This window comes from Mustela nivalis (genome assembly GCF_964662115.1).
Source record: "Mustela nivalis genome assembly, chromosome: 13".
Lineage (NCBI taxonomy): Eukaryota > Metazoa > Chordata > Mammalia > Carnivora > Mustelidae > Mustela > Mustela nivalis.
Genome location: NC_139032.1, coordinates 51,614,177 through 51,632,197, shown reverse-complemented (window position 1 = coordinate 51,632,197; position 18,021 = coordinate 51,614,177). Strand labels below are relative to the sequence as shown.

At 43.9% G+C, this 18,021-nt stretch overlaps 1 protein-coding gene across 2 annotated transcripts in view; it reads left to right on the top strand.

The window, feature by feature from the left end:
* Positions 1-18,021, top strand: part of MOB3B (MOB kinase activator 3B) — a 201,353-nt gene that overhangs the window by 54,622 nt on the left and 128,710 nt on the right. The window lies entirely within an intron of this gene.

Below are 18,021 nucleotides of genomic sequence, written 5' to 3'. Positions count from 1 at the left end.
TTTTAATTTTTGTGGACTCTCATCTTTCCATTTCAATGTAGAAATTTTGACCTCATTATATTTTGAGGGCTGCCTAGTGTTTCTTGAATGAATATGCCACTCTTGATTGAACTGGCTCCCTCTGAATGACTTTTGGATCGTTTTCCCCTTCCGAGTGCAATTACATGTACTGATGCTTAAAACTCGCATTATTTACTCTTGCTGCACACCAAAATACCCCAAAGCTTGGTGACTGAAGAACAACACATATTATCTCACAGTTTCTCTGGGTCAGGAATCAGGGCACAGCTTAGATAGGTTCTCTAGTTCAGGATCTCCCACAAGGTTGCAACCAAGGTGTAATCTGGGGCTGTGGTCATTTGAAGGGTGGAATGTGGAAGCTCCTTCTGAGAAGCTCCTTCTGAGCTTCCTCAGTGGTTGTTGGCAAAATTCAGTTCCTGGTGGGCTGTGGGCCTGAGGGCCTTCCTTCTTCCTGACTGTTGACTGGAAGACACTGTCCGTTCATTGCCATATGGAATTCCAAAAGAAGAGCTCACAACATGGCTTCATCAAAGTGAGCTAGCAAGAGAGAGTGAAAGAATATGCAAGCAAGATAGTCTTTTATACCCTAAAGTCAGAAGTGCTCCCCCCCTCTCTTGCTAGATCTTGTTCTCTAGAAGTAAGTCACTATTAGGTTCAGCCCTCACTCAGATGGGAAGGATTATTCAAGGGACATAGATATCAGGAGGCAGAGATCACTAGGAGCCTTCTTAAAAAATCTTGCCAGGGGCACCTGGGTGGCTCAGTCAGTTAAGCTTCTGCCTTCGGCTCAGGTCATGATACCAGGGTACTGGGACTGAGCCCCAAACAGGCTCCTTGCTCAGCAGGGAGTCTGCTTCTCCCTCTGCCCCTACCCCCCAAACCCTCATGCTCTTTCTTTTTCCTTCTGTCTGAAATAGATAAAATCTTTTTTAAAAATCTGCTTGCCATAACAGTCCACTATATTTGTCTTTTGATAGATTGTTATGGTGATTTTCTGAGGGAAACATTATGCATATTTAAAAAATTTAAGTAGAACATGAGATCTATTTTCAAAAGCTTCACTCTAGATTTCAAGGTTCATTTTGATAGGACTGTTTGCTGTTGCCTACAAAAGAGAGATTGTAGATCCTCAAAGAGCCTTTGCCAGCTTTTTCATTAGCATCACTTCCTTTCCTGTCTTCCTTTTCTTGCCCCTCCAAAATTTCCCAGAACAGGAAATAACTGTGTGTCTTGTAACCGAAAAGGATAGGAGAGTTCTAACCAGCGGCCACATGCCATCCCTGTCATCCTGGCAACTAGTCTAGGGTATGCTGACCTGGGTTGTGCCATTAAAAAAAATGTCATTGCCTTCACTTGTTTCCTGGCTTAGGTGAGGTTCTTTTTCAGCCAGCTTGGTGAGAGGGATGAAAAAGTAAAGCAGAGAGAGGTAGGTTGGGCTGATGAGGTCTAGGGAAACTCCGCTTGAATCATTTCTTCTAAATCCTCAATCCTCAGAAGTTTCTGGTAGGCCATGGAGTAATAAGGTGTACATTTGTTTCTTTATTAGTCAGAAAGCACCTTTACTCACCGGGACCCTCTTAAGTATATTAGGATATGGTCAGAGGAAATGCAGATCATCATCAGAATTACTTTGTCTCCCTCCCCACGCAATCTGATGTGGCTTTATATAAAATGAAACACACCCTAAAGCCAGACTATGATAAAAATGAAATGATTGCTGCTCCAGGTGTCTGTGGCTGCAGTCAGGTCAGGTGCCCAGTTGGAAGCTCAGGCTATGTTGGCATCTTCCCAACTGAACGCCAAGATACCTTCCTCTTGTGAACGACATGGAGTTAGGGGAAGAGCTGGAGAAAGGGTAGGAACTCTTACGATGTTGAGGGATCACCTTGAGGGGGGGTCCATCATCTGCTTTCCCAGTTTGTGGCTAGCCCCTTAGGTGGAGAAGGGTCTGGAATCCCCCTGCACTCTGCCCCCACTTTCCACTTCTGGGCCCCCTGTTAACCCCAGAACTCATGGAGTTCCCTCTGGTGTGGATCAGTTTAGGGACCTCACTCTCAGGGCAGCAACTCCACCTCCGTTAGTGATGCCAGCTTGGAAAGCTCTGCTTACTGGAAATCCTGAAGGTCAAGGCCCTGCCTCCTTCCTGTCTGGGTTCTGCTGTGAGCCTAGTGCTGACCAAGCGAGCAAGCAAGCAAGCAAGCGAGGCTTACTGAAGGTGGAGTGACTCTGTGTCCCAGATAACCCCCCCTTTCTTTCCGCCCTCCCCCATGCCTGTGCAGGTTGTGCTCACGTTTCACAAGATTACTCCGCTAGAGAAAAACGTGTATTTTATGCAGGACAGCGAGCCCAGCGGTGTGGACTGCATTCCCTGCAGAAAAGAGAATCCAAGTGCAATGGCCTTTCGAAGCTGAAATAAATCAGGGCTCCTTGGCTGCACTGCCTTGATCTGTCCGGTTTTGTCTTTTTCTAGAAGCCACGCTGGGTTAGGGCAAATTAGGGAAGACCAAATGAGGATCAGCTCCCTCTACAATCACTCACAATCTCTGGAGCGGGGGAGCAACCATCTTGTGATTTGAAATATAAATATTTGCAAATGGTTGTATCTTGATGAGTTACATAAAGATCTGTGTTTGAGATGTGCTAAAGTGACTGTTAGATTTTTTTCATCTTTTTTTAATATGACAGCCTTGTCTTTGTGGAACTCTGTTATTTTTCAGTCTTCAACTATATTAAGCCTTTGAATTTTTTCTTAATTGACCAAAGTTGGTGGAAGAAATGTTTGTGGTTATACTTATTAGAGTTTTTATAGATTCTTACACCACCTTCTTCCAAAAGGAATTTGAGTCATCTGGCACTTACATAAAATCAAACCCTATCTAAACGCAGAGCGCTGCCTTTTCTTTTAAAGAATAAAATACAGTTTAAGGGAAGTAGAATAGGAGATAGTGGCAAGCACCTGTTTTGAAATCTTGCTGGGGGGGTGCTGTTCCTACGCATGATCACTGTGTTTCTGTTTTTGATCACTGTGTTTCTGTTTTTCCATCCTCTTTCTTAGAGCAAAGAGGAAATCGCTAATGGAGTCTTTCTCAACAAGATGTATTGATGAATGTGGAGTCTTAAATGAAAAAGAAGTCAGGGGATGTGGCTTCCTGGACTCTGTGCTTGGACCAGAAATAAAGCAAGTCCTCACCGCAGGGGTTTGGCTTAGCCCAGTGCCTGCGGCTGTGGTTGTTTTCCACCATTTGACTCGAGAGTACACTTCTCCAGGCAAAAGTCCCCCACGCCTTTGGAAGCTTTATAGGCTTCCCCCTCCGCCCCCCCACCCCCAACCCCCGCCTCCCCATAGCTTTTATTGTTTTTAAGAAGTGTGGGTCACCCTCACTTGTCATTAAAGAATACTGTGGGGAAAATAAATAAAACTACTCAAAGAATAAAACAGGAAAAACAAAAGCCACTCCCCTAAATGAAAGAAAAAAAAAATGACCCCCATCCCACTTTTTGTGCGGTAACTGTTTCCATGCAAGGTTGATTTAGAAGCTAGGAGAAGATTTTTCTTTTTGATTTTTGGTTGTTTTCTATTTTTAACATTTTTGGCACGTCTGCACATTGTGGTTACGTAAGAAAATCAGAATTAAGATATTTGATATTTAAAAAGCACCCATTGACTCAGGATGAGTTTTTCTGGCACTGCTGTGAGAGAGTTCAGATTCCCATCATAAAATCAGAGGCATAAATGTCTAATCAACACAAGTTTTCTGGCAGCTTCTGCCCTCTTGCAAGTCTCCTCCGCCTGGTGCCTGGAGGGAGTGAGGGAAAGTTCCTGCTATTCCTGGCTATCAGGGCAAGGCCAAGGTGGGTCAGCCTTTTTCAGTAATCCTGGGCGATTACTGAGTACCCCCAGGACGTCAGACCTCTTTTCACCCACTGTCTTATTCCATCACTGTCACGGTCCTGCCAGATGTCATCTACGAGGAGTGTTTTTCTGAGAAAGGAGAAGCAGAAAGCCCACAGAGTTTCCTGTCCAGGAGGGACACACATCAGTGAGCGCGTTCAAGAAAGCATTGTTAATGACAAGAATTAAAAGCCAGAGCTTATTACAGACTTACCTTGTGCCTGGTGCTCTCTCAGATGCTGTATTTGGATAATGTCATTTAACTCCCTTAGGAAGACCATGTGATAGATCATTTTATCTCCCTTTTGTAGAAGTTTAGTGAGATTGCATAAGCTCAGGAGTCCATAGCTCTGGAAATGATAGGTGTGGGAGTCAAACCCAGATGCATTTACTTAACCTCCAGCCTGTATAATACAGGAGCCTGCAGAGATGGGAGGCAGGGGCTGGTTAGCGGAACCAGGTGTCCCATCAGTGGTGTAGCTGGTGGGCCAGTCAGGGGAAGGGCCACACACTCAGTCCCCAGTGTGATTCAGGTCAACCCTCCTTCTTCCTAAGGACTTTTTTTTTTTGTCATCCTTACTGCTGGACATTTCAGTGTTCCACATTTCTGTCCTGCCTATTCTCCTCGGTAAATGAGTATTGGCCCAGGGACTCCTGGATAGGCTAGGCTTGGTGTGTCACTCCCTGCCTTAGGGGTTCTTAAATGTTGGCTTGCATCAGAGCCAGTACATCTGAAGGTGAGGGGTAGGACCTTGGGGTCTGAGTTTTAAAGATTTTATTTACTTATTTGACAGACAGAGATCACAAGTAGGCAGAGAGGCAGACAGAGGGGGGGGGGGGAGAGCAGGCTCCCCGCTGAGCAGAGAGCCTATTGCAGGGCTGGATCCCAGGACCCTGGGATCATGACCTGAGCCGAAGGCAGATGCTCAACCCATTGAGCCATGCAGGCACCCCAAGGGATTTGCATTTTAAGTAAACACCCAGGTGTTTCTTAGGGTCCCTAGGAGGTCCTGGGGGAACTTGATAGTCAGTGGACAGATGGTGCTGGGTGAGTAGGTGTTGATTTTTTTTCTTCAGCAGCTACTCAACTTCTACCAGAATTCCCAGAGCTCAAGGGGCCGAGGTGGGGGGGATGAAAGAGAAAAAGAACAAATGGCAAGCAGTGCTGGGGGGAGAGTGTCAAGCTCAAGCGGAGTAAGTGAAACACATAAATATTTGTTGAGAAGCAAGGATTCCAGTGAGCTTCATGAGAATGAGTAGAAACCAAGCCAGACTGGGGAAGGGTCCGGAGGGAAGGGGAAGAGGTGGGTTGAACCTTCTGGTTTGGTGTCTGGAAGCACAGGGACTGCCAGATGGGGGGGTGGGCCCTGAATAAAGGGGAGTCGGACAGAGGGGGGAGCGTGAGGCTAATGAATGATTCAGACTCTTGTGGTACAAAAGAAGAGTTTAAAATTCAGAGCATTGTAGCAAGGGGGAGATGGGGTCACTTCCTAATAGTATGGTCAGGAAGGCTGCCTGGAGGTGTTGCCCAGTGGCCAGGCCTTGAAGGCTGGAGGAGAATGGCACATGGGCCAGCCAGGGGAAGGCCAGGGCAGAGTTAGTCACTGATGGTGCAGTGGGCATTAAGGGTCTGGTGTGTTGTCTAATTGATAGAGCCACACCTCAAGGTCCTCAAAGAGGTTTCTGTGTCTATTGGGAGAGGGTAGACTAAGAGTGAGAGTCCTTCCCCCTGTTTTAACCACAGAAGAGAGAATTTTTACCTATTTTTCTATAATTAGGTGCCATGTAAGGCTTTCTTTGGGAGAAATGGACTGTGTTACTTAAAACAAAAGCCTAAAAACAACCAGGGGATTAAAAAATAATAATTTTATATATATATGCATATATATACTTTGTGTTGAAGTATCAGAAGAGATACTTAAGTTGGGGGCCCTTTGAAGGGTACTTAGGTATCAGGTTTGCTTATCCGTTGGAAAGACTTATGGCTTTGTGCAAAGAGCATTGGCACTGGTTGGAGACTTTGCTTTCAGCCTCAGCCTGTCCTCACTGCAGGCTCCCCTCATTTTCCTGGGCATTAGGCATGTCTTTTTCAGGTTTTGTATTTAATACATTAAGAGGTTGAATCGAATTAAGTGATTTTCAAGGGTTCTTCCTGTTGTAAAATCCGATGAGGAACAATCTTGCTCACAGGACTCCCAACACACACACACAGGGTGGGTAGCAGTATCATGCTTGAGGAACAAGAATTTCTTGGTACTGCGCAGGATGATTCAGGGACCCAGGGCCCGGGCCATGATGCCTGTGGCCATGTCCCAGTGTGAAGGGATACGAGGAGTTCAGGGTAGATGCAGCAGAAGCAGAAGGTTGGGGATGGGCACCAAAGTCACACACAGAAGCAGAATTTGCATTTACGAAGGTGATAGGATACATTTCTTCTTATATTAGAAAAAAAAATTCCCCAAGCTGATTGACCTTTTCTGCATTATTTTCCCTTTGAGGTATATATTTTAAACTTTTTTTTTTTAAGGATTTTATTTATTTATTTGACAGACAGAGATCACAAGTAGGCAGAGAGGCAGGCAAAGAGAGAGAGGAGGAAGCAGGCTCCCTGCTGAGCAGAGAGCCCGATGTGGGGCTCGATCCCAGGACACTGAGATCATGACCTGAGCTGAAGGCAGTGGCTTAACCCACTGAGCCACCCAGGTGCCCCTTTAAACTTATTTTTAAAATAAGTTTAGAAAGCACACAGGTAGAGACTTTTGTAGCACCATGCAAAGATCTTGACAAAGATCTGTGAGTTATTATTAACATTCTCTTAAAGCTAGATGTACTTCCCAGGGAGCTTATGTTTTAATGAATGCCAGAAAATGAAAACGCGTGAGTGATTCAGATTGGCCTGGGGAGCCCCATGTCCCGTGGCTGCTGTTGACCTTTGTGTGAAGTTTATCTCTGTTTTCTGAAAAGGTCTCTTTTGTTGATCATATCTCATCATGATTCCAGAAGAATGGCCCTCTCAGCTAGAGAAGGAACTCTTTTTAGTATTTGATTTAATATTTGATTAGCAGTAATTTAGATACATAGTTTAACCTGAAAACTAATGACTTGCTGTTTGTGCTGGATCCTGCCTAGCACTGCAGTCAAGTCTGGGGCGTGATTCGGCCCTCACAACCTGACAGAGGGGCCGCACGCGTGAGCTCAGAAATACAGGGTATTGAGGTCAGAATGTGTCTGTGTGTGTCTGTGTATGTGTGTGTGTGTGTGTGTGTGTGTGATATGTACAAGATACAGATGTCACAACACTTGGATGACTGGCCTCCCTTCCTTCTTTCTCTACCTCTCTTCCCTTAGTTTATACCAAAGGTTAAAGTTAACTCAGAGAGAAGCCTGAGAAAATGTATTTGGCAAAAAAAGAGGCTTTATCTGGGTAGAAGTTTGTAGATTCCCTATGGAGAACACTGGTGATCTGTTCCTGAACAGTAGCCACATGTGACATGGGACTGGGCAGCCCGTGCTCCCTGACTGTTGGGGAATGTTTGGAAACACTTAACAGGTGGGGTGAGGGGGAAGTCTGTTACTCTGTTCTGAACCTTCATGCCTATAGCAGGACAGTCACTGGGACAGATGCTCCCTGTGACGGGGTCCTCTCTTGTCTGAGAAAACTCTCGAGAAAACTATGCATGCCTTATATGCAGGCACAGACTTTATGCAGATAAATTTTAAGTGATGTCCTGTGTGGAACACTCTTGAATTGATGTCACAATGAGTCTCTACCAAAAAGCAGCTAGCTTTGCAAACCAGGCTGCACAGTATAATGTTGGGGTCTCCACAAGGGCCCCCAATGAACAAATAATACCACTCTTCCCTACATGGCGGCAGAAGAATTTAATTGAAACAACAACAAAAACAGTCATCAGCTTTATTGCTTTTGGAAGCCAACTCTGGAAGACGAAGCTCTAGGTCTGTTAACCAAGTGATCTGCTAATGCTAACCCCCCGACCCACCCACCCATGTTGTGCTAGAGAGAGCAGGCTTCCTCCATTCAGAAAAGTGGGGAAGCAGCACATAGCACACTCCTTGAAGCCAGGCAGTTCCCAAGAGGTACGGCTGAGCTGGCTGAGCAAGCCCTATTGAATTTTCTCAAATTTACCAGTTAAGCTAATTACTCCCTTCACTTCCCCTAGGCACCCCCTTATTAAAAAGAGCCCAGTTGTATACTTAGGAAAAATTCTTTCTCACAGAATCCAGAAATGGGGGGGGGGGGTACCTGGGTGGTGCAGTCAGTTAAGCATCCAACTCTTGGTTTCAATTCAGGTCATGACCATAGGGTCATGAGATCAACCCTTGCCTTGAGTTCCAAGCTCAGTGTGGAGTCTGCTTAAGACTCTCTCTCCCTCTGCCTCTCCCCCCACCTCTCTTGTCTCTTTTCTCTCTCAAATAAATAGATAAATCTTAAAAAAACAAAACAAAAAAACCAGAAGGGGCGAAACAGAACTCTCCTCCAAAATGTTCCAAGATTTTATACATTTCAGGGTTAGGTGCGCAGGTGTTAAAAGAAGTTAAAGAAGAGACCAGGTTATGGTTGGGGTTCTATTGCTCATAAAGCCACCTGAAACCTAATAATATGAGAAATCTGGATTCATAAGTATAATACTTGACATTTGCCCAGCTTTTACTACATTATCTCACTTAACCCCAAATACACTATGATATTGGTATTAGTGCTCTCAGTTATCCAAGGAAGAAATTGACGTACAAAGGCATGTTTAACTGAGAAGGATAACTAGTTAAGAGACAGAGTTTGGATTCAGGACCCTATCTTTCTAACTCTAGAGGTAGGGTCTGGCACAGTCCTCCAGGTGGCCATAACCTTCATAGTTACTTGTTTGATTCCATTTTATTTCAAACCTCTTTTTCAGTTGCTGTGGACTGTTCAGAAGTGTAGAGAGGATGGCATCATTAATTATTTGTATCGGTCTTATCTCTGTCTTATCCTGTTCGTCCATCTGTTTTCACCTAGGCAGACTGAAAAGCTCCCAGGTAGATGGTTGTCTTTTCTCTCTTGAGAGTTCCTGGGGATACAGTTGGAATCTTCCAGTAGGATCACTCTAGCAGAGGTCACAGCTGAATTATAACCTAGTGTGTTATATAGTCAATGTAAAGCGTTTTGAAGTTTTAAGTGAGAAACTTCTTTACTCCGTTCTAAAAAGTGTTTGAGGGATTAGTGGGAGGGCATGGGCCATAGAATTTGCCCTGATAGATCCACATTCATGAAGTAATATTGCACTAGATTTTATTATATGCAAAAATTCTGGAACTCTTTTACAATATTAAGCTAAGTGCATTATAAATGTTTGGGAATGCTGACTCATCATCAGATCACTTAGATTACTGTTTCTTTTTGCCTAAGACTTTTAATTAAAACTACAAATTAAGCAGGAAGGAAGCATTTGATTTCTTTGTTTTCTCTTATGCAGGGTTCTCGTTGTCCCCCTTCCCTCACCCTGTTTCTTACTCCTAAACACATATTTGCATTGAATGGAGTCATTTTCTGTTACTCATGTAATTGCTTCATGTTCTGTCCAAAGTTATAGTTCCCTTTGTCACCAGTCCCTGCGTCAATAACGGCATAATGGTTTTCCATGGGTGGAGTGCTTTCATAGGCATTATCTCTTTAATGTTCACAGTAATCTTGAGAGAGAAGCACCATTTGACCTTTAAAGACAAAACTGAGGTTCGTCGGGACGCCTGGGTGGCTCAGTGGGTTAAGCCACTGTCTTCGGCTCAGGTCATGATCTCAGGGTCCTGGGATCAAGCCCCAAATCAGGCTCTCTGCTCAGCAGGGAGCCTGCTTCCTCCTCTCTCTCTGCCTGCCTCTCTGCCTGCTTGTCATCTCTCTCTGTCAAATAAATAAATAAATAAAATCTTTAAAAAAAAAAAAAAACTGAGGTTCGTCAAGGGTGTCTTGTCCAAAGACAAAGCCAGTTAGAATCATTTCCAGCAGCTGGATCCTGATCTTCTCTTAAACCACAAAAGTTCAAGAAATACATGTTTTTGGGAGTAGCTCATGACCAGGTACATTAGGGCTAAGTCTTTGCTTTCTCCCATCCCTTCCCCCAACCTCCTTAGATAGGCCTTAGAAGGTCTTCTGTTTTTGTTTTGTTTCTTTGTTTTTTATTGTGAACTACCCAACGATCTAAAGAGGGAGTCTTAATTAAGGTCAGAGTTTTGGAGTCAGCTTGGCTACTTAACCAGTTCTACAACCTGGGACAAAGTTTTAATCTTGCTATGTCTCAAGTTTCTGTAAGTGCAAAATGTGGGGGAGAATAATAATGCCTAACCCATGGGGTTGTTATAAAAATGAAAATAAATGCAAAGTAAGTAAATGTTAATTATTGTTACTGTTACATAATCCGGTTGAATAGAATTTTAAGCATTCTTAGATTTCAGTGTCTGTTTGGCCTCTCAAGAATCTGACTGTTAAAAAACTTGCATCATAATATGACTCAAAGAATGATAATGATGATAGCAGACCAGATTACTCAGTGCCTATTGTGTTCCAATCATTTTACATATACCCTCTTGAAATATCACAACAACCTTCTCTAAGATGCTGTGCTCTGAGCTCCTGGGTTATATTGTTCTAAATCTTGCCTGTGATTGCTGTCAATTTTACCCATCTCTTCAAGCTTAAAATAGTATTCTTTTGAAAATTAGAACTGTATTTTCCAATTTCCAGTCTTCTAACCCATTTTGTTCTCTCTACCCCCCTTCACAGATCTCTTGCAGTGGTTCCAGATGTCCTACACAAGTTCCCATAGTGCCAGGGATAAAAATTTTCCAGATCCCGAGACTCCAATTCACTTAGAGTGGCTAAGAGTAAATAAGTCTGTTGACAGTTACAGGAACCGACTTCCTGGAATGTGAACATTTTTCCTTTAACACAGGACTTTCCCAAGAAAGAATTGTCATACTCTGTCTCAGAGAGAAAGAAGGAAATGGTAATTGACAATGACCTTTATCCCTGTATCCGATAGAGGTTCTGAGTGACATCACACCAACTGGTGTACACCTGTGCTTTAAAAAGTAAAAATACATTTTTTAACTTGCCTTACTCTTTTTCTTTTTTGGGGTTAAACAACAGAAATTTACTTTTCACAGCTCTGGAGGCTGGAAAAACCTTGCCAGCATGGTTAGGTTCTGGTAAGAGCTGTCTTCTTGACTTGTAGAAGGCTGCCTTTTCCCTTGTCCTCAGGTAGCAGAGAGAGTAAGCTCTGATGTTTCTTCCTCTTCATATAAAGGTGCTGATTCCAAGATCGAGCCCCACTCCCATGATCTCTTCTGAACCCAATTACCTCCCAAAGGCTCCACCTCCTAATACCATCACTGGGGGTTAGAGCTTTGCACATGAATTTTGGGGGCACACATTTGTTCCACAGCAGAAGCATAATACAAATTAGCAATATTTAAATCAACATAGGGTTGTTATTGCAAATCTGACAGACATTAAAAGAATCACAAGGGAATATTATGAAACTGAATGTCAATAAATTCACCAAACATGAAATGGAAAACTTACTTAAAAGGCCTAACTTTCTGAAACTGACATGAAATGAATAAAAAAATCTGAGTAAAAATCTGAAAATCTAGGTTAGTATTACACTAATGTTAAAAATTGTTAATTTTTAAAAATTAAAAAAAATCTGCCTCAGTTTTTAAATTTCAACTATTCTGTTAGCTTTGTCATTCCCTTCTTATCCTCCATGCCCTTGTTTGTACGTGCCTTACGTACTGGGTTCCCAAATCCTATGGCTTTTTTTTTAAACATAAACATATTTTCTAGCTAGTCCAAAGATTTGGAAATAATAGAGCAAGTGGCTACTGACTTGGAGAAGTTCATTTTCCCCTTTAAAAAATTAATGGTGGCAAGATCGGATCCACCCTGCCCAAGTTTGGATCAAAGATTTGCCATCTTCCTTATTACGGAGAATCCAAGCCTCCAGAAAGCCTGTATCTCAGAGAATATTATTCTCTTTAAGAAAACACTTTTTTTTTTTAAAGGCTGCCTTTTCTTCAGCAGAATATGAGTATGTGGTGAATTAAACCCCACCAAATAAATCGCATCTTCTCCTACTATCCTTCTCCTCTTCTCGCTGGTTCTCACCATCACGCATCCTCTTCCAAATGGTGAGAATCCCGCGTCTGTGAAATGGTGGCTCAGTACGGGTGCCTGCTGTGAGCACATGTGCGTGATCCATCACTGCTGTTGCTGTCTCTGCAGTATAACAAGGTGACATGTGATGTTTCCATCTTTGGAATGTTTACTCCCATTTTCAGTACTAGCATGTCTGCGCTGGTGACTGAATAAGTGAGTGAGGGAACGAGTGAGAGTGTTAACTTGTATGGATATTGAACAGCCAGAAAATGATGGGGCGTGAGAGGGAGAAAGAGAGAGAGAGAGAGGCCTCTGTAGGGTTTCACCTGCTTATACTGACTTCACCTGGTTTGGAAATAACACAGGCATTTGGAAGCTTAGAAATCATGCATGTCTTTGAAGATTAAATTGAGGCAGCCATGTTTCACCCAGCTAATCTAAAATGCAGTGATATGGCAGCCCAAAGTTGGGGAGGGAGATTAGTTGGGGGGAGAAAAAAGCTGCCTCTCAGACAGGAATCTCTCTAAGTTGGGGTTGTCTTGTGAGCAAAGATGGCATTTAATGAGTTGGCAGGAGTAAAACAGTACAAAAAGGTTGATGAAATCACATTTTTAGGCATGTCCTTCAGTGGAGCCTGGGAAGGTCACATGATATTCATCTTATGCATGTGTGTGTTCGCCGCGCGCACACATAACACACACACACACAGTCCTCTAAGATAAAAACCTAATCTTTTATTTGGCTTCTGGGGTATCAGCGAAGAGTTCCATGTACTATTCTAGCCATAAAGTAAAAATGATGGGAAGAGAAGATATCAGACTAGTCATTCTTCAGTTCTGAAGAGCTGGAGTTTTAGGTAACACATGGGAAAAGAGCAGCCCATTTGAGCAAGAAGTGGGACAGATACCTTTGTCTTTGAGGACGGGAGCCTTCAGAGTGGCCCAGCAGCTGGTAGGACTCGCCCTCAGTGAGTTGGCAGTGAGCTTGCAGACGCAGGTGGGCGTCCCCAGATAACTAAAGTATAGGAGGTTCAGTTTGTTTTCACTTTTTGGTTTCACTTGAGTGCAAAGGATCCTTCATTTATTGTCCTCTGTTCATCAGCAAACATTCAGTGACGTTGGCTCTGTGCCAGGCACCATCCTAGCTCCTGTGACCCCAGCACTGAAAATGACATGGAACACCCCACGTGTGGGGCACTTCTAGGGCATTTCCTTTAGCTTCTTGGGGTGAATTGCCCTGTTGGCTGATCCTTCCAGAAGGAGTTCTCCATCCCATAGATGAGATACTGAACTTCTTTCCCCCAACTTATATCAACTTTGGTTTTTCTCCTTCTGTCCTGCCCTCTGTACTACCAACTGTAGTACTGTCCCGTACTACCAACATCTCTTTAGAGGTGGTCACAGCTAGAGAAGATGGATCTCTCAAGGGTAAATGAGAAAATTGCTTTATTTCTTCCTCATCTTGGCAATTTGAATTTGAATGTGAATTTTCAACTAATAAGGCAGAAGACATCAATAGGAAAAGAAAAATAAGAGCTTTCCCTGCCAGGGTTGCCTAGTTACCTTGTCAACATTCCCTTGCAGCCCAGCCGAATTCTCTCTGCATATTTTTATAGTGCCCATGTTTTATTGCTATAATTGATCTATTAAGCAGAAAATATGGAGAACACATGGAGCTCCTGTCAATTTTATGCTGTTTATTTGGGTTTCCATTTTTCTCTTTCCACAAGACCTCATTCTTCACTGTCCTTTTCATTCCCAACTGGAGTAATCCTGTGAAGAAATCACATCACTAGCCATGTTGGTGCATTTAACTTTGTGGCTTATAAAGCAAAAGCCAATACACCAGCCTCAAACCAGACAGCAGATTGTGGACTTTTCAAAGGCAGACACCAAGTTTTTGTTAGCTCTGTGTCTGTGGTGCCTAGCCTTGAGTCTGGCACATTCAAGGTCTTCAGTAGATATCCATTGATGGAATGAGCAGTTGGCTTCAGAATTTTATTGAGAACCAGCGTCATACTGGATGCTATTCATAACATAAAAACAAAGCTTAGGACTTGTTCCTTCATTTCGGAGACTGGACAAGGACAGAGAATAACAACTGTGTTGTTGCTAACGTTACATTAACATCAGCCAAAGAAGCTTTCCTGCACGAGGCTGTGGCCCCATTAGCGGCGTCCTGTCTGGCATTTATGGAGAGCATAAATATCTTTCACTGGCTGCCTCCTGGGTTCTGGGCACTGTGCTCTCCAAATCAGTCCAGTTCAATAGACCTGGTCATGGGCACCATCTGTCAAGGCATTTGTATTCAAAACAGTGAGTTTCCCTCTATTCTTCTTAAACACACACACACACACACACACACACACACACACACACACACCTGAAGACGATGTTTATGAAGCAAACTGTTGACAAAACAACAAATGGAAATTTATGTTGTCATCCCTTTGCCCAGCCAGTCAGGCAGCCCTCCAAAACTGTGCTCCTCAAAGTGTATACTTCTGAGATTTTGTTAAAGTACAGACTTAGATCTGCTAGGTCTTAGTCTGGGACAAGGCGTGAGTGCATGCATTTCTAACAAGCTCTCTTAGTGACCTAAAGTGTCCTCCAAGGACAGTAGATTTGACATCACCAGGGAGCTTGTTAGAAGTGCAGATGGGGGCGCCTGGGTGGCTCAGTGGTTAAGCCGCTGCCTTCGGCTCAGGTCATGATCTCAGGGTCCTGGGATCGAGTCCCGCATCGGGCTCTCTGCTCCGCAGGGAGCCTGCTTCCTCCTCTCTCTCTCTCTGCCTGCCTCTCTACCTACTTGTGATTTCTCTCTGTCAAATAAATAAATAAAATCTTTAAAAAAAAAAAAAAAAAAGAAGTGCAGATGGATGCCTGGGTGGCTCAGTGGGTTAAAGCCTCTGCCTTCAGCTCAGGTCATGATCTCAGGGTCCTGGGATCAAGTCCCGCATTGGGGAGCCTGCTTCCTCTTCTGTCTCTCTCTGCCTGCTTGTGATCTCTCTTTGTCAAATAAATACATAAAAAATCTTATTTAAAAAAAAAAAAAAAAAGAAAGAAATGCAAATGCTTAGACCTCACCCCAGACCTACTGGATCTGAACCTGCATTTTAATAAGATCCCAGCTTCACATTGGTGAAGCGCTGCTCTAACCCTTTAATAAGCACAGTGTATAAATTACGGGCAGGGGTCTTGATGGAGCTCTGAGTTGGTCAGTAAGGCCAGGTGGGTTTCCTGTTCCCTTGTTCATTTCAGATCTCCTCTGGGTATCTGCCCTAATAACAGCATTTGACAGTCAAATAAAGACATAGGTGCCTTTTGGTTCAGCTGTTCAGTGGTGTGATGAAATTGTTAATTATCCATTTGTTTGTTATCCAATTATTTGTATCCAATTGTTATTATCCATCTGGATTGCCAATGTCTTTAAACATGGGAGCCCAATCACCAATCTATCCCTTCTCCAGAGAACTTTATTCTAGGTGAAAAACTTTGAGCAGAAGACACATCCTCATGTTTGAGCATGTCAGAATGGTTAATGCGAGCACTAGAGGAGACCCAGAGTTTGTTTCCTTACCCGTAAAATAGAGATAAAAAAACCTGTTCTAGCTTCCTTTCTCGTCTTGTTGAGGAGCTTTGAAAACATAAAAATGTTCATGAGAATTTAAAGCAGTGTTAGTGAGAAAAAAAATCACGTTCATTTCACTGCCAAAGAGTTCTGGGTTCAAAATTTAGCCTCACCTTTTGTGATTTCTGCCAAATTATTTAATCTACTTCAGCCTCAGTTTCTTTCTATGCCAAGTGGTCACAGAAACATCCACCATACAAGACTGCAGTGGGGATTATAATGGTAATAATATACGTAAATGATCTGGTGCATAGTAGAGTTTAATAAATGGTACACAGTAGCGGCACATTAAGGGACATGATTGAGAAATAAAATCTGCAAAGATGATTTTTTTCCCCCGCCAGTAAAGCCTTTTACATTGAGGCAAAAAGGAGGCCTGACTTTCAAGCTGGTTCAAGTCCTGAATAAATGCCGAGCCAGTTCAAGAGACGGATAGCTTCAAGTTGATTATCTAAGTGTGTCTGGAAGCAAAATCTCTAAACTTCATATGAGGTTTTACTATTTACTGAAGTGTTTGTGAGTACCAGCCACTGCCGGGCTCTGTGACAAGGAGTCGCTGTGATTATTCTGTGTCATTCACGCCCTGTCCTCAGAGGTGCTAGCGGGTCTTTCCGGGGTGTGCATAGGAGCCTGCCGGTATATGGAGGAAGGTTTCAGCCTGGTGTCCATGCAGGCAAATCCTCCAGGCCCCAGGAAAACAGCCCAGCAAGTGATAGGGTCATGTAAGGTAATGAAAGAAGATTGTTCTGAGGACCATGGTAACTGATGGCCCCCTCGTTGTCAGAATAACAGAACAGCAAGTCTTACTTGCTGGAGACAAGAAGGGGCGGCTGGTGGGTGGTTGCTGCTTTTCTGTCAGCAGTTAAGCCTTTGTGATACAGAGGGACTATTGTTTTGTTCTTTTTTTTTTTTTTTAAAGATTTTATTTATTTATTTGAGAGAGAGAGAGCGAGAGAGAGCTGGGGAGCCATAGGCAGAGGGAGAAGCAGCTGCGTGGAACATGATCCCAGGACCCCTGAGATCACAGCCTAAGCCGAAGGCAGATGCATAACCGACTGAGCCACCCAGGCATCCTGAAGTTGGGTTTTTAAAAAATTAATTAATTAATTTATTTGAGAGAACAAGAGAGAGGGTGTGTGGGAGGGGCCGAGGAGGAGGGAGAGACAGAATCCTGAGCAGCCTCTGTGCTGAGCGTAGTGCCAAGTCAGGTCCATCTCGCGACCCCTGACTCCATGACCTGAGGCTTCACTGACTGGGCCACCCAGGCACCCCACTGTTGGGTATTTTAAAAGAAAAAGAAAACAAAAAACAAAAAACCCTCACCATCCCTTCTCTATCTTCCCAACCTCTAGCCCATATTTTTTGGAAAAGCACTTTTAGGGCCCTCAGTTTTCTCATCTTTCCAGGCCGACCAAGCCTTTGGGAAGGTATTTCTTTCAGGGAAAGATTGCCTCTTTCTTTTCCGGAGGTTTGCAGAGTTTGCATGGTGATTTCCTTTGTGGTGATAGTTTGAAGCACCCCAGCAGTGTGACTTCACAGACGATCTCAGGCAGAGAGGGCCATGGAGCCTGCTTTTCCACGTGGATCTCTTTGTGGGGGATGTTTGTGCTCAATGCCATGTGAGGAGGAGGAGGAAAACCCCACCTGGTCCCTGTGGCATTTCAGTGGAAAGAAAGCTAATAGAAAGAGAGATAAGAGGGAGGCAGTGAGCAGACAGGGGCTGTGGAGGGAGTGGCCGGAGGAGGCAGGCACCTGAATCATCAGCGGTTCTGAGCATAGAGCAGCCTGTGAGAGGGAATACACGTCTCAGGTGTTTTTGATTTTATGCTTTTACCTGAATAAGATGAATGCGTCGCCAAGCCGTGTTCATGTGTGGAATAGCAGAACCCCATCTGAGTAGAGGCAAATGCAACACAGTGGGATCCGTGCCCCAAGTCCATTGGCGCAGACTCGGTCATGGGCTCTTCTGAATCTGGCCACAGCTGGTGGTCCATTGTGCTAGGACTTGATCCATGGATGGTTCAGTTATCTGCTCTCTGTTTCCAAGCCACAGGACACCATCTTTTTTTTTTTTTTTTTTTTTTTTTAAGATTTTTATTTATTTGTCAGAGAGAGCAAGCACAGGCAGACAGAATGGCAGGCAGAGGCAGAGGGAGAAGCAGGCTCTCTGCCGAGCAAGGAGCCCGATGTGGGACTCGATCCCAGGACACTGGGATCATGACCTGAGCCGAAGGCAGCCGCTTAACCAACTGAGCCACCCAGGTGTCCCCACAGGACACTATCTTTACATCCAACCAGTCAGTACTTGTGGTCTTTAGGGAATTTG